The following is a 22,777-nucleotide window of genomic DNA, read 5'->3' on the forward strand; positions in this document are numbered from 1 at the left end:
ATTCCTATGTTGGGTCAGGCTTTCTGCCTTCTCCCCCTCCCCCTCCCCCTCCCCCTCCCCCTCCCCCTCCCCCTCCCTCTCCCCCTCCTCCTCCTCCTCCGCTGCCGCCGCCGCCGCCGCCGCTGCCGCCGGACTGTGGCCTCCAGATGTAAGTGCTCTTCATCAGCTCACTTCTCCCTTATCTTAAGTTTTTAATGACAGAGAAGCTACGAATATGACCTGCTTAAGGAGACGCTCATGAAATTTTATGATTGGGGACTGAGGTGGCTCAGCAATTAAAAGCACATATTGCTCTTGCCAGAGGACCTGTTTCCCTCCCTGCACCTATAGTGGGCAGCACCCAACCACCTATAACCCCAGTTCCAGGGGATCCAACGCTCTCTTCTGGCTTCCAAAGGGACTGCACTTATGTGCAAAAATAAATAAATAAATACAGAAATAAATAAACCCATAGGCATATAACTACATTCATAATTGAAGATAAAAATTAAAATCTTTAAAAAGTGAAATACTCGTAATCTTGAACAAAAGCTTTTTCGCTGACATTTTGACCTTGTTTTCTTTGGCGTTACATAGAATTCTCAGTTGTTAAAGAAACAGGGATTATACTCATGCATTTCATATAATTTTCTTAATTCAATATATAACTCAGTGACATAGTAACAGACATAGTGACAGAATGGCAGGTGGCAGAGGACGTTACTCTTTGGCAAAGGCCTTCTAGAACACTCTAGTAATTGAAAGACTGATAAAAACAAAACAAAACTAAACTAAACAAAATTCCTTCTTATCGCAAGAAGGGGGGGGGGGACCTTGGCGTGTGTTAGGGAGTTTAAGAAGAGAATTGCAGACATTTTGCTTGGACCGCCTGGAAGATTTCTGGTGGGGTGAGAGTCGCTAAAGGCAAGCGTTGTTGTGCATCGGACACTGTCAGTCAGTAGAGGGCGTCTGTGACTGAATAGCTTGGTAATTCCTACCCAGAGGCAGAGGGGTGGGAGAAGACCCAGACTGGCAAAGGAGCTGCGGCTCTCATCCTATCTATGAACGAGGGGGAAGGGCGCTGGCCATTTCAGCTTAGTCTGTAGCTGTGTTTAGAAATGATTACGATGCAACCTGGTTCCATCCGAGCAGATAGGGGTCACAGAGTGGTTCTGCCTGCTCTAGAGCATGCGTACCAGGCCAGCTTCTGGCTGGCAGGAACTTTTCTCTTTCTCACCAGCAGATTGTGGAGAGCTGGACGGACCTCAGCCTGGAACTGAGTCCTCCACCGGAGGTGAGAAAGCGCTAATTTGAGCTGTCAATTGAAATTTCCGTCTCAAAACACTTGGCCCTGAAGTGTAGATGCAATTTCTAGCACACACCGACTTGTTATGAAGGCGAAGTTGGCACATTAGTTTGGCCTGTTTATGAGGAAATACGGCATTCTCCCCCCCCCTTATAACTTTATGTAAATAAATAGGTCTGAGCTGATTTGAGTGTTGACGGGAATCTCAACTCTTTAAACGCTGTCCCTCCTGACTCCAGCAGCATCTGTGTGGTAGAGGAAGATCCCCAGGGGTTTCCTTTCCTGGGAATCTAAAGATTGGCTATGACAGGTAACAGTTACAGGCTGAAGGACAGAAACTGACCAATCAGGTCGGGGTGGGGCGGGATATTGCCGTGCTCAATTATGGAAGACTGCTTTTTGTGAAGTCTGGGAAAGGAGACAGACACAGATCTCTGAAGGACGCAGATGTCAGGCAGCCTGGGATTGAGTCACCCAATGGGTGGCCCTGTGATCACCCAATGATTTGCCATGTGGCCCTGGGGAGGTGATCAAATCTCCCCGAGCCGCAGTTATTGCGCCTGTAAAGGGAGCTAGATAATCTCCGCCCGAGTTTGTAGGGGAGCAAACCAGCTGTGATGATGGAGGAGAAACGCATTGCCTGCTTGTGATGTGGGCACAGCATGCAGCAGCGGCGAGTGCCAGCAGGCTACAAGTCTCCTAAGGAGTGCTAGCCAAAGGGAAATCCTAATGAGACTCCTCAGGGAGGGAGGTGGTGACGGTGGCTACGGGAGCTTTTGACTTGAATTTAGAAGATCTGAGTGCCAATCCTAAGGCGTTCCTGAATCCATTGTGAACACTGAACCTGTCTCCTGTATATTTATAGCGTTAATTTGTTTTTAAGTCTAAAGTAAGTAAGGATGTCGGAATAAGGGTGTCGAAGCCCTTGCACTGCCAGAAGTATTGTGAGAACGAAGTGAACAAGGGCAGTCAGCAACGATTCATGTGAGAGGACCTCCTGCAGGGGTTCCTATAAAAGTTCATCGCATGGTGGACAGGAGACTCAGGGGAACTCAATAGTTGGCTGGCTAGACACACACTCCCAAAAGCTGCGCATAAATAGATACCAACAGGGTGTTTTCTTTTTTGCTTCTTGAGATATAATATAAAAGTACAGTCCTTTTCTGTATTTGGCTCCATGTAAGTGGAGTTTATCAAAGCAGAAAAGACGCTGTTTGCAAATGACATGTCATATGTATGTACGTATGCACACAATATATATTTACACAGAGATGTATGTATATATCTGTCTGCCTCCCTGTCTGTCTGTCTATCCATCCTCTGAGGGTTCCAATAAGAGCTGTTGGAACTCATGCACAAATTCAATAAAGCTACAGATTATAAAAACCACTGGCATTTTTATATTGCACACTGACAATAAATGCTCCAACAAAGAAACTACAGCTTAGATGAAATCCCTGTCAAAACCCATTATTTTTCACAGAAATAGAAAAAAAAACCCACTAAAATTAGCATGGATCACAAAAGATCATGGATAGCCAAAGTTATCTTGAGAAAAAACGAGTAAGACTAGAGATGCACCACTATCTGATGTCAAAGTCTACTAAAAAACTGGAGCAATCAAAATAACACTGCGCTAGGAAGCTCACTTGGCAACAGACCACAGGCCATGAGATAAAGCAGAGAGCTTGGAGATGAGTCTACACACTGCAGTTAAGAGCATCTGAGATAAAGCCTAGAGGAAGTCTACACACTGCTGCCAACACCATCTGAGTTAAGCAGAGAGCCTGGAGGTGAGTCTACATCCTGCAGTCAACAGCATCTGAGATAAAGCCTGGAGGTTAAAGTCTACACACTGCAATCAATGGCATCAGCATGCAACCAGGCAAGGGCAGTTTTATGAACTGTTATGTTTGGACACAATGGTCCTCTCACTAGCCCAAAAGGCTCATGCTCTGAAGACTTGGTGCTTCTCTTGAGAGACAGCTGGATTATGGGGGCACTAACTTCATTTTGTGGATCAGCCCGAGATGAGTTCATAGCTGAACGGGCTCCTAGGGGCTGAGATTTACTAAAGGTAACATGATACTGGGAAGGTGTGCCTTTGGAGGTTGTATTTGTCCCCAGAACCCTCCTTTCCCTCCCTCTCTTCCTCCCTCCTTCCCTCCCTTCTTCCTTCCCTCCTCCATCCCTCCTTCTGTCCCTCCCTCCTTCCCTCCATCCCTCCTTCCAATCTCTCCCCCCTCTCTCTCATCTCTCGCCTCTTTCTTTCTGCCTCCTGCTCAGCATCCACTATGCACCATGACATTCCAGCCTCACCCCAGACCCAAAGGAAGGAAGCCATCTGATCTTGTACTAAAACCTAGGAAGCCGTGTGCTGAGCTAAACCTCCCCTTAGTTTGAGTAGCTTCCTCGGATGCTTTGTCACAGTGTGAAACCTAACATAATGTGTAGCAGGTTTTCTCATCAGACTTTCTTTCAATTGCCAGCCCCCAGATAATGACAATGAGAGTTATTATTAATTATGAAAGCATAGCCTTTAGCTTAGGCTTCTTTCTCTAGCTCTTATAACTTAAATTAAGCCATTTCTGTATTCTGCCACATGCATCTTTACCTCTCCTCCATTCTGTATGTCTGACTCACTCCTGCTGGCAAAATTTGCCTTCCTTCTTCCTAGATTTCCTCTCTCTACTTGGAAATCCTGCCTATTCTCTCCTGCATAGCTATTGGCCATTCCGTGCTTTATTAAACCAATCAGGTGCCTTAGGCAGGTGAGCCAAACCATAGACACATCTTCATAGTGTACAAAAAGATCATCCCAACTGAACAATAATGGCATTGGGAAACCTGGATAACTCTGAAGTTGGGGCTTTATCTCACATCCTACACAGCCATCGACTCAAAGTGGGTTAGAGTTAAATGCAAGACTACTGAGAGAAAACACAGGTAGACCCTTTTATTATTGGGTTTGGAAAAAGATTGGTTTTTTTTTTTGCACATGACCACAAAAGAACAGGAAATAAAAGCAAAAATGGTCCAAAGAGATTGCATCACACCAAAGGGCAATACAGCAAAGGAGAGACAATACAATGAAGAGACACTGTGGGCCAGGAGAAAATATTTGCCAAGCATAACCTTAATAAAGACTTACTATAAGAAATTTAATTTGACAACAAGAAATCTGTTAATGGTGAAGCATATACATAGACATTTTTAAAGAAAGATGAGCAAATGGCCAGCAGGGATAAATAAAACGACTCAACATCATTGATCATTTGAAAATGAAAATCAAAATCATAATGAGACATCACCTCACACCTGTTAGAATGAACATTATCAAAAAATAATATGTGGTATGTGTTGGCAAGGGTGTGGAGAACAAGAGACACTTAGACACTGTTAGTGGGGTGGAAATTAGCACAGCCCTTACAGAAAGCAGACTGGAAATTCCTCGAAGAATAAAAATAGAATTCCTTCTGATTTAACAGTTCTGTTTCTGGGTAGATTGCCTAAGGAGAGGCAGTCACCTGCTCAAAAGTGGTACTTGAACTCTCACTACTCATAAGAGTGGATGCATCTCTCCCAACAAGTGAACAAACAAAATGGTGTGTGTGTTAGATTCCTATACAGCTTTAAAAAAGAAATCTCATTTAAGCAATGACATAGTTAAGTCTGAAGAATAATATTCTATTTGTTTTGTTTTTGTTTTTGAGACAGGGTTTCTCTATGTAGCCTTGGCTGTCCTGGAACTTGCTCTGTAGACCAAGCTGGTCTTGAACTCACAGAGATCTGTCTGCCTCTGTCCCCTGAGTGCTTGGATTAAAGGTGTGAGCCATCACTGCCTGTCCTGAGAATAATATTCTAAGTGAAAGAAGCTACAAGCTCAAGAAAAATGTGGTCTTGTCTCATTTGTATGTGGAATCCAAAAGAGCAACGATGTGAATGATGATTCTCAGAGGTTGTGGGTGGTGGATGCTGGTCTGAGTGGCAGAAAGAACACAGAGTTCCGGGATCTACTATGCAGCATGGTTACTGCAGTATATAATGCATAGATTAATAACTGGGTGTTGTTTACTTGAAAATTGTTGGAAAGTGTTGTAATAAGCGACGGGGCTGCATCCCCGGCTCCCGGCCGCTGCAAGGCTAGCTTATGCCCCGAAATAATTACACAGAAACTGTATTCTTTGAAACACTGCTTGGCCCATTACATTAGTTTCAGCCTCTTATTGGCTAGCTCTTACATATTGATCTAACCCATTTCTAATAATCTGTGTAGCCCACGAGGTAGCTTACCAGGGAAGATCTTAACCTGCGTCTGTGTCGGGTAGAAGAATCATGGTGACTCCTGACTCGGCTTCTTTCTCCCAGCCTTCTGTTTTGTTTACTCCACCCACCTAAGGATTGGCCTATCAAATGAGCCAAGGCAGTTTCTTTATTAATTAACCAATCAATGAAAGCAACAGATTAGAAAGAAATCACTCCCACATCATTTCCCCTTTTTCTGTTTAAACAAAAAAGAAGGCTTTTATTTTAACATAGTAAAATTACATATAGCAAAACACTTGGGTGCCAAGTGTAGCGGCTTAAATGAACTCAGACAAAGATTATAATAATATACACAGCTTTAACTGAGAAATAGACTTACAGAACCAAAAGTTCCAGCGGAGAACAGGAAAACAGAAGGGAAGGCGGGGAGCACGCCCGCAATCTTTATAAGTAAAAAATATCCTCGGGGGACCCCGCCCCCTGCAAGCAAGATGATTGGCTGAGTCTTTCCTATAGAAAGAAGAGCTTAATTGCTCTCACCACCCATAAAGATGTTAAGCAAGTCCGATTTTGGCTATCAACTTGATATGATCACCCCACAATAACTGAGTTTTGATAAAGTTGCAAACACATGAATGCTTCCACATCCAGAAGATATCATCATGCCCTTATAATACCCAGAGGAAACCTTTATTCCTCTTTCTTTTTTTAAAAAAAAAATAAAGTTTTATTTTACATGTATGGGTATTTTGCCTACTTTTCTATCTATGCACCGTATACATGCAGTGTCCAATGAGGCCAAAAGAAGGAGCTCTGTCCTCTAGGACTGGAATTGGGAGCCACCAGGTAGGTTCTGGGAATTGAAGCCTACTCTTACCTGCTTAGTCATTGCCCCATCCCTGGCAACCACTGTTCTTAATCCTCTCACCATTGGTTTGTTCTTGTCTGGTCTTTGGCTTCATGTAAATAGACTCACACGGCCTATCTTTGTTCATGTATAGCTTCCTTTGTTCTCTGCATGACTGTGGGCGTCTTTCTGGTTTGTGCATTCAAAGTCCTCTCTTTTAAGATCCCAAGTAGCATTCTTTTGTATGACTTTCTCATAATTCTCTCTGTACAGATTACTCTTCTGCTGACAGACATTTGTGTTGCTTCTGGTTTCCAGGTATTATGCACAACGCCACCATGAACTTTCTTGTCTTTAAATATTGGCTTCTGTTATAAAATCTTAAATGGGGTTCATAGAAACATTTGACAGACAAATGATATGACATCAGTCATGCACTTTAAAGTCTCCAAACTCAAAGAACAACAAGCTCGGTGGCATTATTGGGGTAAGTGGATGGCACATTTGAATGACACTTTTGAAAACAACCCTTGACATTGCTTTTATTTTACGAGTGCACACGTGGAGGTCAGATGACAACCTTCAGGAGTCCATTCTTTCTCTTCACTGTGGGATCCAGGGACCAAACTCAGGTTGTCAGGCTTGTGCGGCAAGAGCTTTTTCCTACCAGACCATCTCATAAACCCCAAAACAGTACAGAAATGAGAAGAAAAAAATCACTATTTGGAGTAGACATGTATTTCTTGTGACTTCTGTTTCAATGATACAAACATTTGTGGGAAACTTGTCCCCAATCTCCACTGAAATAGAAGCCTTAATGTATTAGGGTTCATAGCCTCTTTCTGGAATGAAAGCACTCTTCCCGAGGAAACATTTAAGCAATTTTCTGATATACCTTATGGATGAAGACTCGGTCACAGAAGCCAGCTACCTACCCACTAGTTGACTATTAGCTGAGTTAATACTTTAGTGACCTTTAACCAAGCATTTCCTGGAGTTAAATAGTAACCATCTTGGGGATGTAAATTACTGCAGCCACTATGGAAATAAGTATGGAGATTGCTCAGAACGAAAAGTGGGAATACCATATGATCCAGCTACGTCACTCCTGTGGCTATAACATTGAGGAATACACGTCAAACACCATGGAGAGACCTGCACCCCCGTGTCTGCTGTAGTATTGTACATAGTAACCAAGATAAGAGATCCATATAGGCATCCACAAGGGGATGGGTAAGGACAATGTGTGTGGTGCACATAAACAGTCCGGTTTTATCAGATTAAGGAACATAGTCATATCATTTGCAGGAAAATGAGTAGGACTGGCCACTGTCTTGGTAAGTGGCGCAAGTCATACGCAGAGTAACCAATATTGCACATTTTCTCTCATGTGTGGATATTAAATTTAAAAATACAGGGAATTATTAGGGAGGCTATTTGGAAAGAGAAAGGAAACCAGTAAGAAGAGAGGAGCAAATGAAGAAACCTGGAGTTGATAATGATCAAAGTATATGATTATGGATATGTCACAATGAAATCCAGTGTTTTATACAATGATTATATGCCAATAAAATAAAGAAAAACCCACTTTCTTTCCTATGAGGTGTGCTTGCCACAATTAAAGCTTTGCAATTAGACTGCTAGAGGCTTTTTCATTGCAGTAAGTCTGTCTTTTTTTTTTTTTTTTTTTTTTTGGACAGGTTTTCACTATGTGCCCCAGACTGGTTCTGAACTCACAGAGATCTACCTATCTTTGTCTCTCAAGGGCTGGGATGAAAGTCGTGCACCACCACACTTGGCTATAAAAAATAACTTTGAAACACCTTCATCACCAGTTTTTAAAATTAAACTCATTTATTTATGTGTGTATGTGCATAAAATGCAGGATGCTCACATGCTTGTCAGAGGGCAACGCATGAGATCCTTTTCTCTCCTCTAACCACTGGGGCCCTGGGGTCAGGTCTTCAGGTTTGATAGCAAGCACCTTAACTCACTGAACCATCTTACTGCTCCTGAAATGTGTACATAATTGTCTCTATAAAAAGGTTTGGTTTTTTTTTTTTGAAAAAGTGTACAGTATATTTCTCCTTGTAGGTTAGGGTAAACAAAAGTCTGAACATTGCTGATTTAAGTGGGGGGAGTGGCAGTTCTGGGTTAACTCCAGCTCGCAGCTCTTATCATAAATCATAAACCTTTAGCCCAATGACATACCCACGTGATACCTTGAAGAGGGGAACCTTGAGATGTAGCCCAGAGAACAGTGGCTGGCTCTACGGATGAAGTAACAGTAGAAGGTCCTCTGTAACCTGGGAGCTGAGCCACACATAGGTGGGCTGATGATGTGGGAGGGTCTTCTTTTGTCTTGATCTCATCGGTTAATAAAGAAACTGCCTTGGCCCATTTGATAGGCCAGCCCTTAGGTGGATGGAGTAGACAGAATAGAATGCTGGGAAGAAGGGAAGTGAGCCAGACACCATACCTCTCCTCTCTGGTCAGATGCGATGAAGCTCCGGCCCAAGATGGATGCATGTCAGACATGCTGAGTCTTTCCTGGTAAGACACCACCTCGTGGTGCTACATAGATTATTAGAAATGGATTAAGCAAGATATGAGAGTTAGCCAAGAAGAGGATAGATATAATGGGCCAGGTAGTGTTTATATGAATATAGTTTGTATGTTGTTATTTCGGGTATAAAGCTAACCATGCGGAGCTGGGCAGGACGAAAAGCAGGCCCACAGCTCCTTCTACAGGCTGAGTGGTCTTAGGCACCACTGACGGGAGAGTGGCCAACACCTAGAAGGCAGCGGTCAAACGCAGAGCAATTGGTCTGTTAGGTCAACTGTGGGCCTATGTCCTCTTGGAGCTCCTGGACATGTGAAGCAGTATCTTCTGACCTCACTGTTTGGAAAGATCCATAGAGACTGGAAAGCACCTTCTTGTTAAGGGCTGCATGCCACAATGCATCGTGGGTATGCTACCATGATGAGTGAGGAGATGTTCCATTCCCGGGCAGAAAGAGATCCCAATGTGTCTCCCTCTGCAAAGTCCTCTGTACTTCTGTAGACAGGAGAGAACTGACTGGTGGTTCATCTCCCTACTTCCTATTAATCTTTTTTACATAACTTCATTTCCCCCAAAGGACCAGAGGCAATGGTTTCTGTTGAGCTATCATTTGTGGGGGATGGGGGGGGATATGTTTTGACTGGGTTCCTCAAAACTTGAGACTTACGTAGGTCCTATTTTCAGGAACATTGTGGAAGGTGCTGGCTTTTAGTACAGCTAACCAAAGGAAGGAAGAAGCTAATGAAGAAATACACAGAATAGAGCTGAAAGAAAGGAGGAGTATGTCTATCTGTGAACAGGAAACAAAGTATTAGGTGGGTATTCTCAGAGAGTAGCTGATTGTACTTTAAAATTCTGCATACAGGGCCATTAAAGTAGTACATATTGAACTGTTTGCACGATATATGTATTTTTGAATCACGGATTTTAGAATATAAATGCTAAAAATAACCATATTGTTTAGCTCCTTGCTGGCTCTTCTGGAAGTAACGTTACCGGGGCTATCCAAGCAATTTGAGTTGGTGTACATATCCCCAAAGGGATATCTTCTTCCATTCTTTTCCTACACACTCGAACAATTAAAAGCAAGCTGATGGCTTTGTTTCTCTACTTGTTCATTTCCATTGTGTCCTGGCCTAAGCAATATATATATATATATAATGATATGAAAGTCTTCCTGTGGAGTGTGACCTCAGGGAAAGAAGGAAGGCTCTGCTGCCAAGTTGCCTGCAGCCGTTGTTAACTGTAGGTCACCTGAGCATCCACATGAAATGGAGGGAGGGGCAGAGAGAGTGCTGTCCACCAAGGCCTGTAACCAAAGACCCTAGCTATGCTTCGTGAAGTGTTGACTTGGCAGTTTTCCAAGCTGGGCATGTGTGGGCACATCGTAGCTTCCCAGGGCACTTCATTCTGTTCTGTTCTTTGACAGGCACTGGCTTGGGTGGTGAAAGTGACAGTCGACTTCCCAGAACTAATGTCCCTGGAGACTGAAATGTGAGACTGCAGAAGTTGAGCAGCCCCAAAGTAGACCATTCGAGATGTCCAGTACAGAGGATGAAACAGGACCAGCACAGCTGTTCCTTGGGACAATATCCCCTCTAGACAATGGGTTTAGCTTTTCCGAGTGGCCGCCCTTGAATGCATGCTCTCAGAGCTGGAAAAGAGAAGACAGGATTCAGTTGTGTGATGAAGTACTAACAGAACTGGCTTCTGGATGCTGCCCAAAAATAGAGCTTGGCAGGGCATGCATGGCCTGGCTTTGGCATCCACTGTCTGTATGATTTCTGGCTCCATGCTTTTAGCTCAGCTCTATTTCATTTGCTAAACGGAGCTTCTAATATAACCTAACTTGGAAATCAATCCCCAAGTCCCCCCTCTTTCCTTCTCAGGGATGCAGACAACTGGGCTGGAGTACTCACTTTTTCCTCCTCCTCTCTTCACACCCCTCCCCATATCCAACCAGCTCCATTGCAAATTATTTGCAAGTCTGACCTTTCTGTTGACTGCAGTGACTTAACCCAGGGACTCATCTCCTCTTACTGGGTTGGTTGCTACAAATAGCTTTCTAATCTTGCCTTCTGCCAGGCTTCTGGCCGGGATCCCCTGACTGCCCAGAAACCAGGGACATGAGAGGTCACAGGTTCCTCAACTGAGGAGTTAAAGTTGCTATGTAGGTGAGATCTGAGGTTTTCTTTCTTTCTTTCTTTCTTTTTTTTTTTTTTTTTTTTTTTTTTTTTTTTTGGTTTTTTGAGACAGGGTTTCTCTGTGGCTTTGGAGCCTGTCCTGGAACTAGCTCTGTAGACCAGGCTGGTCTCGAACTCACAGAGATCCGCCTGCCTCTGCCTCCCGAGTGCTGGGTTTAAAGGGAGACCTGAGGTTTTCATACTGATTTCCCAAGCTGCCTCCTGTACCCAGGTTCACCTAGTAAGTGTGATGTGATTCTATTCTTGCTGCCTCTATGTAGCCTATATATCTATGCCCTTCTAGAAGGTGGCTTTTTGACTCTCCATACTGTTTTAACCTCATCATTAGGCAAGAGTTTATGACATGCTGAAGCTGGGAATTACTTGTGTGTTGTTGGTTATTGGGGAAGCTGGGAACCATATGGGGTCTATGATATAGAGCGTCTCCACAACACAGCGAGGTGCCCACCAGGAAGACAAATTGTTTAACAGGGTCTTCTTGGCTCTTTGCCTGTTCTTAATTTTATAACTCTCTTAAAGAGGAAAAAGATGATTCTGGTTAAATTCCCTAGGAAGAAGAGGGGTGGGAAAGTGTAACTGAGGGATTGGTGGAAAGTTTAATCGACACTATTTATCTGCTACAGTGGATGCCTGAAACCCTGCAAGGTTCTGAATCCTACATATGTGGAGCTTTCTCTTATATGATCTGCAGTGCTGCCCACTGTACCAGAGCTGACCTTTCCTTGTTTCTGTTCTGAAGCTTCCTTTGCATCACTATCCTTGAAACTGAGGGTCATTATTGAGTGATATAAGGGTTGCCTGAACACAAGTATGTATAATTGGCAGTGTAATAACCTGTCTGATAACCAAGACTCTTACTAAGTGACTTATAGGAAGGTAGCATATACAGTGTGTATACACTGGGAAAAAAGATCATTCTCATTCTGGAATGTATGGGAGAGGACAGTTTTCAGGCTCCATGCATTTTAAAACTTAGGCCATGTTTATTTCTAGAACTTTCCATATAGTATTTTTGAATCACTATTATCCATAGGTAACTGAAATCATGGGAAGCAAAATCATGGCTTAGGAGGAGACTATTGCAGTGTTTTGATGTCAGACTGTCACTTATAATAGGGTGTATAACTACCCTTGCTGTATAAGGACTTATAATAAGGATTTCTCATGGGCCAGCTAGAACAGGCATCCTGAGAGATGTAATACATGTTTTACTTTAAAAACAGAAAGTTGTAACTTCCACACATTCGTGAGAGAGTAGAGAGTTGGATGGAATAGAGGAGAGAATGTAGGAAAGGTTTGATTTGCAATCTTGATAATCCATTGTGGGAAAATTCAAAGCAGGTCAGAGTTCGCTTAGGAGCTATGCCTTGAACATTTTGAGCCCATGAAATGTCCCCCTGAGAGCTCGCGGGGTGATCTCCTGTCACTCCAGTTCCGGCTGTTCTCTGGGATACACCCACTTGAGAGCAAGGAATCCCAGTCACATCTGTCTCGTGCTTGCTTACTTTGCATGATTGAATTTTAAATTATTCTTCCAAATGTTGTCGGCCTCAGACTGAGCCATGGAAGATGATAGTGGTTCTAATCCTGGGTTAATGAGAGCTGTAAAATAACCGTGGGCACAGTGCCTTCTGCCAGTGTTTATGGAATGACACCGAGATTAACTTTATTTTAATTAGGACCAGTACTGTCATTGCAATTCTTTTAATGAGTGCCAGGTTAAGTCCATGACTTATATCAGAGCTGTGAATAAATCTCATTCTGGTTAATGCTCGCATCTTCCGCTCCTCAGACTTGTTTTCTTTTTATAGGAGGTGTTTTTTCCTTTTATTTTATGTCTTAAAAAAATGAAATTGTTGGTTTTGTCGAAAGCTGAACAGGAATAATGTTCAGAATAATTGATGCTTAGGTTGGTTGACCCATTTGAGAGCAAAACTTTGCAGTATTTAACAATGATGATTAGGGCCAGAGAGACGACTCAGTGGTTACAAGAGCTGACTGCTCCTGTCAACGATCCAGGTTTGGTTCCCAGGGCCCTCATAAGTGTCTAACAATTGCCTGTAACTCCAGCTTCAGGGGATCTGATGCCCATCTTCTGGTTTCTGCAAGCTTACATGCATGCACACACACACACACACCTTTAAAAAGATGAACTATTTTGAACACAGATGTCATTTAGATAAAGTTCAAAACATCTGCTACAGACTGAAGTGTGTACTCACAACCACATTCATATGAACGCTAGCCATTCAGAACACAAATGGATGCATTAAGGCCAAAGATAATAAAGTTAAATGAGATCATTATGTTCGACCCTAATTTGATCAACTGGTATCTTTAGAAAAAAGAGGACTTTTAGGCAGGCAGAGACAGTAGCTAACTAGTACATGTTCATAGAGAGGTGGCCCTCTCCAAGAACATGTTCTGACAGAACATGCTGGAATCTATAATGTTCTCTGCAGTATAGCCTTGCAGTGAGTCATACTCTGTCCTTTCTGCAATGCTCTATTGTTTACACAAAATTGGTTTCCCTATTTGGCACAGGACAGTCAAGATGTGAGAGTCTTGGAGGACAGCAGCCACACCACAGGAAACACATTCTAGAAAAAAAAGAGGACTAACTGAAATGATCAGGAAGTCCAGTCTTGTTCAGGTTTCAAATCCTCCACCCTGCATTTGAACCAGAAGCACAGCTAAACTCCGTTTTCCTTTGACTCTCTGCCGCTACCCACAGAGTGTCAGAGTGCTCCAAGGTGGGACAGGCAAGGAAGAAGCCAGGCAGGACCACAGCCTCTCTCCATTGTTCTCTTTGGCTAATGGGGAATTTGTGGCAGCACATGCTTGACAGGACCCCAAAGGCAAAGACCGCCCCCAATCAATCAACCAATGAATCAAAGCTAAGGGATAATGGGAGTTCAGTGAAGTCCAGCTCTCATATAAAGGCCAAAGGGACAATTTGTCAGCATGATGCAGATGAGGAAGGATGGCACCAACATCAGAGAAATGAACACAGACAGTGTCATGTAGAAAACCAGTGCTCTGGTGATGACAAAGTCATTCTCACACAGAGTGACTGGAAATCCTATGTCGTGGTGGCCAAGGTCAGAAGGAGTGGTGTCCCCATCTTCTGTCAAGAATGAGGGCTTTGCGTTAACTTTTAATTAACTAGTCAACATTTGTGTAAACAATAGAGCATTGCAGAAAGGACAGAGTATGACTCACTCCACCGGCTATACTATAGAGAACATTGTAGAGTCCAACACGTTCTGTCTGAACATGTTCTTAGAGAGAGCCTCTCTGGAGTGTGAGGGCCTGTAGAACCCTATGGAGAGTGTGTGACGCCAGCTATCCTGTACCAATGTGGCAGCTATGTGAACTAACCATCCTGAAAGCAGACATTGTCGCTCAGTTGTGCCTTCAGGTGATAGTGACCCTAGGCAGGTAGTCCAGGTTCAATGGTTCTGACTGTAATTCATGGGCACCTGGAGATGACTCAACCCAGACAAACCGCTCCCAAACATCTGACCTTCAGATAGTGTGAAATGGTAAACGCTTCTATTTTATTAAGCAATTTTTGAAGTAATTTTTTCTGCATCAATATGTAATTAATATTCATGATACATAAAGTATGTGTGTTGTGTATGTTAGTGTGGATATATGGGCAAGAGAGGGAGGGAGGAAGAGAGAGAGAGAGAGAGAGAGAGAGAGAGAGAATGTGTGTGTGTGTGTGTGTGTGTGTGTGTGTGTGTGTGTGCGCGCGCGTACCTGTGGAAGCCAGAGACTGACCTTGGGTGCCTTCATTTACTCCCCATCTTTTATTCTTTGAGACAAGGTCTCTCACTGAACCTGAAGCTCCCCGATATTTCCTGCCTAGCCAGTGGGCTTCAGCGATCCACCTTTCTCCACCCTCCCCCTTCAGTGCAGGAACTACAAGGGTGCACTGCCATGTCGGGCTTTTTACTTGAGCTCTGGGAATCCAAACCCCTGCCTCCATGATTACAAGACAGGAACTTTACTGATTGAACCATCTTCCAGCCCCTAAAACTTACTTTAATTGTTCTTCATAAATCCATAGCTTTGCATGTCAGTTCTGCTAGATTTTAGGCAATATGGAGGGCAGGACTTCTACAGTAGAAGCAAAAATCACCATGATTTGTTCACCCTCTCTGCACAGAATTGTCTCTGTTTTCTTCCACTGTACCTAGATGCTCAGCACTGCTCCAGATCATGTTTGGCTCAGCGGCTCCTCATGAGCCTTGTTTCCACTCCCTGGTCTCAGCCACCCTCCTAGACAACAACATCCCTTGCACAGGTGCAGTAGAATTCCAGTGAGCACTCAGAGGTATACACAGATCTTCAGCCTCTTACATATAAACCCTCCCAGGCCAACATGGTCTCCATGATGCTTCTAAGTACCATTCAGCCACCGTGGGAAGGAATGACTGCAGCTGTGAAACGTTTTCCTCATCAGTCCTGGGAAAAGTGACAGCACACTTGGATAGATCAAGCCAAGTCTACTTTTAAGATCTTGAGTAGCAGACTGTAATGAAGAGACCTGAAGTAGTGATGCCTACTTGACTCTGGGAAAGGATGTGGAGCTGTCAGTCACTCTTGCTTCATAAATCAACGCTGGACCCATATGGTCCCAGAAGAGGTACCTCCTTGGTGCTGATGACTTGAATGAGCCAGTGGATCAGCAAACTGCCCATCTTATTTCTGTGGCTGTGATTCAACAACAACAAGAACAAGGAAGAAAATGTTTATACAACTTACAAATCTGGCTCCCAGCCCATCATTTCAGGGAAGTCAAGGCAGGAACATGCAGTAGCTAGTCATCATATCTACAGTCAAGGGCAGAGAGGAATGAAAGCATGCCTGCTTCTTGTACCCAGCCCCCTTTCTATACTTACAAGAGTCTGTTACCCAACCCCAGGGAATGGTGCCACTCACAATGAGTAAGGCTTCCGACCTTAACAAGCAAAATCAAGACAATTTACTCTCATGCAGGCCCACGGGCCAGCCTGATCTGGACAGCCCCTCTCAGACACACTCATTGGCCAGCCTGATCTGGACAGCCCCTCTCAGACACACCCATTGGCCAGCCTGATCTAGACAGCCCCTCTCAGACATACCCACAGACCAGTCTGATCTAGACAACCCCCCTCTGAGACTCTCCTATTGATGATTCTAAAGAGTGTGAAAGTTGACCACACTAACCACCACATGGGGTAGTGTTCTAACAGGCATGCCTGGCAGTCCTATATCTTGACTTAAGTACTTTGCCACCTTCTGGCTTTGGGGAAAGTGACTGTACCCACTCCTGTCTGGTCTAACAAATTCTTCTCCCACACCTTTCTTCTTTTTAAAATTTGTATTAGTTCTTCAGGAATTTCTTGTGTTTTGGTCGTATTCATTTTCTTCCCCAACTCCTCCCAGATCCACCCCTTCCCTACCCACGCATCTTTCCTTCACCTTTCTTAAGCCTTAACCTTTTTTCCTCCCTCTTCCCCCTTTCTCCACCCTCCCTCTACTCCCTATCCTTTTGCACACGGGCACAATTACACATAACTAGTAAACGTACACTTGCGGTAATTCGGTTAGGAGTATAAACATTGACCGTTACCATTCTGTTCATATGGAGTTCTACTCGCGCACACTCATTTTGAAGGCTAAACTTTGACACTGACGGGGGACAGTAACCTTGGCAGTCTGAGCCTGTGGTCTAAAAGACAAGAGGGGGGCTTTTTTTTTTCGGTTTTAGCCGTTTTGGGAGCTGCAGTTCTCTGAGGACTAGTGTCAGTGTCGGTCCTTGGGCATGGACATCTTTGTCCTGACTTCAAGTCCCCAGGTCGTGGGTGGAAGCATGCCACCATGGGGCTGAGGTAGGCTCAGCTGCTTGTGCCATCTCTGCCTTCTCCTCCCTGGTTTCCCAGGCTGGTCCCCTTGGACCTGCTCCAGGTAACATGTGGTTCTGAGAAGGAATGGTGTCCGACAGTCTGTTCCCAGTCAGGGTGTCGATCTCGGGCTTTACAAAGTTGTCCCTCACCTGCACCCCCGCCCGCTCCCAACAAGAGCTACTGAGTTATGAAATGCTGGAGGCACTTCCTGGAAACAGGGAATTCACCAAACAGAAACTCACAATGAGAGCTATGGGTAAATTCTACAAGTGTTTGCTCCTCGTGGGGGTTCACAGGTGGCTGATTCTGCAGACTTAGCTGGGTAGCCAGTCACTGGGGCTGCCAGGGTAGGAAACTGCTTGAGGATTCTAGCCCTGGAGAGGGAGAACAAGAAGGGAGGCTCACTTAGCCAACTCATCAAACCACGAAACACTGGGAGCAGTCTGGAAGGGAATGTTTCACCAGATAGGCACAAAGGAGGCAACATCCATTTAAACAGATATTGTTTAAACAACTCTTACCCTTTTCAAGGTCCTCATGCATCTTTTTATTATTATTTAATTTTAAAATAGGGTCTCACTTTGTAGCCTAGGTTAGATGAGAACTTCATGTAGATCAGACTCATCTTAAACTTACAGTGATCCTCCTGCTTCAGACTTCCAAGTGCTGGGATTACAAGCTTAAACCATCATAGGCTGCCTCATACATGTGAGGTACTTCCCCATTGTTGCTACTCTGAGTTCAACCCACACATACAGATATGTAATATTCTGAGACTGGAACAGAAGCTTGGTCATTTTGCTTTTCAGGTCAAGTCTACACTTTGTTGTGGCCATTCATGTCCATGCAAATAAAACTGTGTGTTTCTCTCCTGGAAGTCTACCTTAGGCAGGTGTCAGCAGGGTTCCCTAAAAGGCAAAGGGAAATCTTCCTTCTGTAGAAGGGAATGTCTTCACACGTTGGATGGCAGAAATGACTCTTAGAGATGGTAGAGTTACTGCAGAAGGAACTGGATTAGGGTACCCTCTGCTATAGTAGAGAAATGCTGAGGCCAGGCACTTAACAAAGGAAAGAAGGGTATCTTGTTTCACAGTTCTGCTTAAAGGGCAAGAGGTGGTATCTGGCGGTGGCCTTCTGGGCCACTAAGTCTAAAGTATAGGATGTTCACATGACAAGAGACAAGGAGTGCACACAAGTGTATCAACTGATCTCTCTCTTCCTTCCTTCCTTCTTTCTTTCTTTCTTTCTTCTTTCTTTCTTTTCCTTTTTCTCTTTCTCTTGTTTATTCTTTCTTTTTCTCTTTCTCTCTTTTTCTTTCATTCTTTCTTTCTCTTTCTTTCTTACTATCTCTTCTTCCTTAAAATAAGATCTTGTGTGACCTGGGCTAGCCCTCAATCTCTCTGTGTAATCTAAGGTGACCTTGAACTTATGAGCACTGAATTTATAGAGATGCCTAAGTATACCTGGTTTATGGGTACTGAAATCAAACTCAGGGCTGACTAATGCTTGCTAGGCAAGCAGTGTCTTCCAACTGAGCTCCATCTCTAAACCTCTCTCTTTTACCAAGATTCATCTGTTGTCTGAGGTTTTGTGTCCTGCACGGTTCCTGCAGTCGTTAAGTCCCAAAGAAATTACACAGAGGTCTACATTATTTATAAATTGATTGGCCCATTAGCTCAAACTTTTTATTAATTCTTATAACTTATATTAGTCCATTATTCTTGTCTATGTTAGCCACAGGGCTCAGTACCTTATTCAGTGAGGCAGTCACATCATGCTTCTTCTATGTCTGGGCCAGGACTCTAGAGGAATGGGCTTTCCACTTCCCAGAATTCTCCTGTTCTCCTCTACTTTTTGTCTGGTTGTCCTGCCTATATTCATCCTCCAGGGATGTCCTTAACTAACGCAGTCACCCCCAAAGGCCATGACTAAGAACACCCTAGTTAGACCACATTGTTAGCCTTTCAACATTTCATCATAGTGGGGGTTAGATTTTAACCCATGAAGTCTCAAGATATGCCCAAAGCACCCTCAAATCTTAGCATGATCCCTCACATGAGACAAAGTTGAAAAACTCTGCTCACTGCAGATGGGACCAGAGATACCTTTATTTCTCTTATAGTTCTTTTTAAAACTTTTTATTTAACTGCTAACACTTTAGAATTAGGGCACCACATATAAAATATAGAATATCCTAAAACCTGAAGACCTAGATTATTGGGCCTGAATGGTTCCTGGTGGAAGTAAGGACGTGAAGAATGGCCCTGGTATATTGATGGCTTACTGGACTCTGCTGTGGACCCAGGGGGAGCAGTCTTCGTACCAGAATTGGTAGGATCAGAGCCTGGGTCCGCAGCCTTTGTAAGCTAGATTTAGCTACCTGACTCAATAAACCAACTTATTTTATTTACGTGCCTGTGTTTTCATGTCCATGTGTATGTATCTGTGCAATGTATGCATGTCTGTGGGTGTCTAGAGGGGCCAGAAGAAGGAATTTTAGGGAGCTGTGAAGTGTCTGATTTGGGCATGAGGATCCAACCTCAGGTCCTCCTGGTTGAGCAACAATCACTCTCAACCAATGAGCTCTCTCTCCAGCCCCACAACCGGCCAGTTAAAGTTATTTAACAGTGAAGAGCAGAGAAGGGAGGTTTCTTCAGTATGGCCTCATTGGGTAGAGGATCAAAGGGATCCAATTACACCAACCCATGCCCCCAAATCCATCACTAGGGTCCTGATGAGGTTTAGGTTTAAACAGAGGGTCAGAGGCATGCATAATTAAGTAGGCTGGACCAAGGTGTGGTTCAGTCCATCACTGGCTCATTGTGTGGGCTGCAGAGTCTCCTGCAGGGTGCTCTGACAAGTCAAAACTGTGAAATCCCTCCTCCTCTGTCTAGCACCAGGCTTCAGTCCTTTCCTCCTCCTAGTGTGAGATCCCTAGAGAAATGTCAATAGTATGATAGGCAAAGGGGAGGGTACAATGGTTTCCCTTTAAAATATTTTCATTCCTGCCAGGATGAAGGGGGAAGACATTGCTGGGAAACAGACAGCCACCAGGCTGAGACAAGCTTGGAGAAAACAGGAGCCAGGATTCTCCCCTTAGAGGCGGCATGCCTGGAACGAAAAGGGATGCAGCCACACCTTAGCAAACATAGTTTCGGAGCGGAGCCAGCTCAAACACTTCTGAGCAACTCAAAGGCTGTGTTGTTCAGGAAGTTCCTCAGAGGTAAAGGGCAGCTGCACGCTGGAAACACAGGATGGGGGAGCTCAGGGCTAGCCTCAAGAACAAGTAGCTGCTGCCTTGAAATTACCGATCGTTTCCCAACGGGTGGCATTTCGTACTACAGTGTACCCTCCCCACATGATGTAGGCAGTTCTGGCAGAGCTCCACAAATCAGGGCTCCCTGCCTCATGGAGGAGATGCTTCTGAAACTGGAAACTTTAAAGCAACTTAAAGTGTTGGCGCTGTGATGACTGACAATGATTGTCAGCTTGACAGGATCTACAATCGAGAGACAAGCCTCTGGGCACATCTGTGAGGGATTTTCTAGCCTGGTTTAATCGAAATGGCAAGACTCGACCTTAAGGTGCCCTGTGCCACTCTACACGCTGGGCATCCTGGACTGCGTAGAAAGGAGAATGTGGACTAGGCATCGACAATCCTCTCCCTCCCCCTCTCTCTCCTCTCTCCCCACCTCTCTTCACTTCCCTCCTCTTTCCATCCCTCCCTCCCTCCCCAGCTGTGGATGTGATACGCTCATTGGCCTCATTCCTGCTGCCATGACCTCCCCACCACGATGGACACTACCACAGAAGAGTGAGCTCAAGCAGACCCTTCCTTCCATAAGTTGCCCTTGGCCAGCTATTGTGTTGGTGACGGGAAAAGTAACTAACACAGATGCCCCATAACTCTGGGATCTCGAGAAGACTTGTGATCATCAAGGAGATCACAGAACCAGCCAGTGGGGGCTAGGATGCAAAAAACATGGAACCCCATCAGTGCTGGGTGAGCGGGACATTATTGCTGCCTCACACAGCATGAAAGTAACAACTCTGCGAAAGTGTTACACATCAGGCAGCCAGGTCGAGCTAGGACCTGGCTAGGGGAACAGTGCAGTTCCCTGTGATTTGACTGTCCCAGGATAGTCACTGAATAACCCCAGAGAGGTTTCTATTCAGAGTTACCACTTCCTTCCCAAGCAAATATAGTCTACGTATCCGGCTGCCATAAAAGACCTCAGTCAACTGCTTTGAGGGTCAAACAAAAAGCCAATGTACTATTTCACCAAGTAAGTTATACTGGAGTCTGGTACTAAAACTTCCCATTCACATGTGGTCCTTACAGTAATTAAATTAAATTTAAATGCTTATACATACATACACATATACGTATATATATGCATATATAAGTGCTTTTAATTATGTATATAATTAAATAACTTAATTATATATAATTAACCTTAGATATGTAATTAAAACCATTTAAATTTGATGGTTTACAATATGATGTTTATATATAATATATATATAAACATCATATTGTAAATATATATATTATAATATATATATAATATATTATATATATATATATACATGTAGAGGTGCTGCATCAGGATAATTTCCATATGTGTTGACATAGCTCTCTTCTTGTGCTAGAAGGACACAGCGGTTTTCACATATGTGCTATTTTTACTGTAGTCACGCAGGTGTGCTAAGCGTACTCCTCAGCCGTAGTGAGATGCCGGGGCCTCGCACCAGCATGGCTTCACATTCGTTGCCTACTTTGGCCTTGATGTCCATTCCACTCTGCTTCTGTGAATCAGAGTTTTTAAGCTTTCATGCGTGAGTGAAATCGGGCAGTCTTTGTCTCTCTGTAGTTGGTTTATTTTACTTAGTATTAGATCCTATAGTTTCACCCGTGTTGTTACAAATGATATGATTTCCTTCCTTTCCTCATCCATTGCTGTTTTGGTAAACAATGAGATCAATCCCTTATTTTGACAGTTATCACAGGAGCACAGATCTTTGGAGTGCAGATATCCATTTATACCTTTTTGTGGTCCTGGGGATTGTACCCCGGACATCACCCACACCGGGCAAGTGCTTGACCATTGAGCTACAGCCCCAGCATGAACATGCCATTTCTTTCCCTTTAGATACACACCCAAGAGTAAGCTTGCTGGCTCGTGTGGTAGGTTCCAATTTGAATTCTCTTAAGTAATCTTCACTGTATTTTCATAATTGCTTCTCTAATTTACATCCCCCCCTCCAACACTGCAGTAGGATTCCCCTTTATTCTACATCCTTGCCAGAAATGTACCTTTTATCTTTTTGTTTTTGAGGCAAAGATTGCAGAACATACCTCAGGCCGGTCTCCGTCTTGCAGTAATCCTGGGGTTACAGGTGCCTGGCAGCACGCCTAGTTCCTCTCGTTACCTAGATGACAGGTATGGTTTGCGTTCTAGGTTTTGATTTGCGTTTTTCTGATGATTAGTGGTGGTGAGCCATTTGTGTCCCTTCTGCTGGATGCCTAGTTAGTACTTCGCCTGTGTTTTACTGAGCCATGTGCCAGGACATCGAGTTCCCTGTACCCTTTCCATCGCTGGGCCCTAGCACATGCATAGCCTGCGATGATTTCCTTTGCAATGCAAATTTTTCGTTTAATGAATCCAATTATCTATTTTTGCTTTTGCTGTCTGTGTTTTGGAGGGAGAGTGA

This window comes from Microtus oregoni, unplaced genomic scaffold (genome assembly GCF_018167655.1).
Source record: "Microtus oregoni isolate MIOR12 unplaced genomic scaffold, Mior012 000033F_ref0000390, whole genome shotgun sequence".
NCBI classification, from domain to species: Eukaryota; Metazoa; Chordata; class Mammalia; order Rodentia; family Cricetidae; genus Microtus; species Microtus oregoni.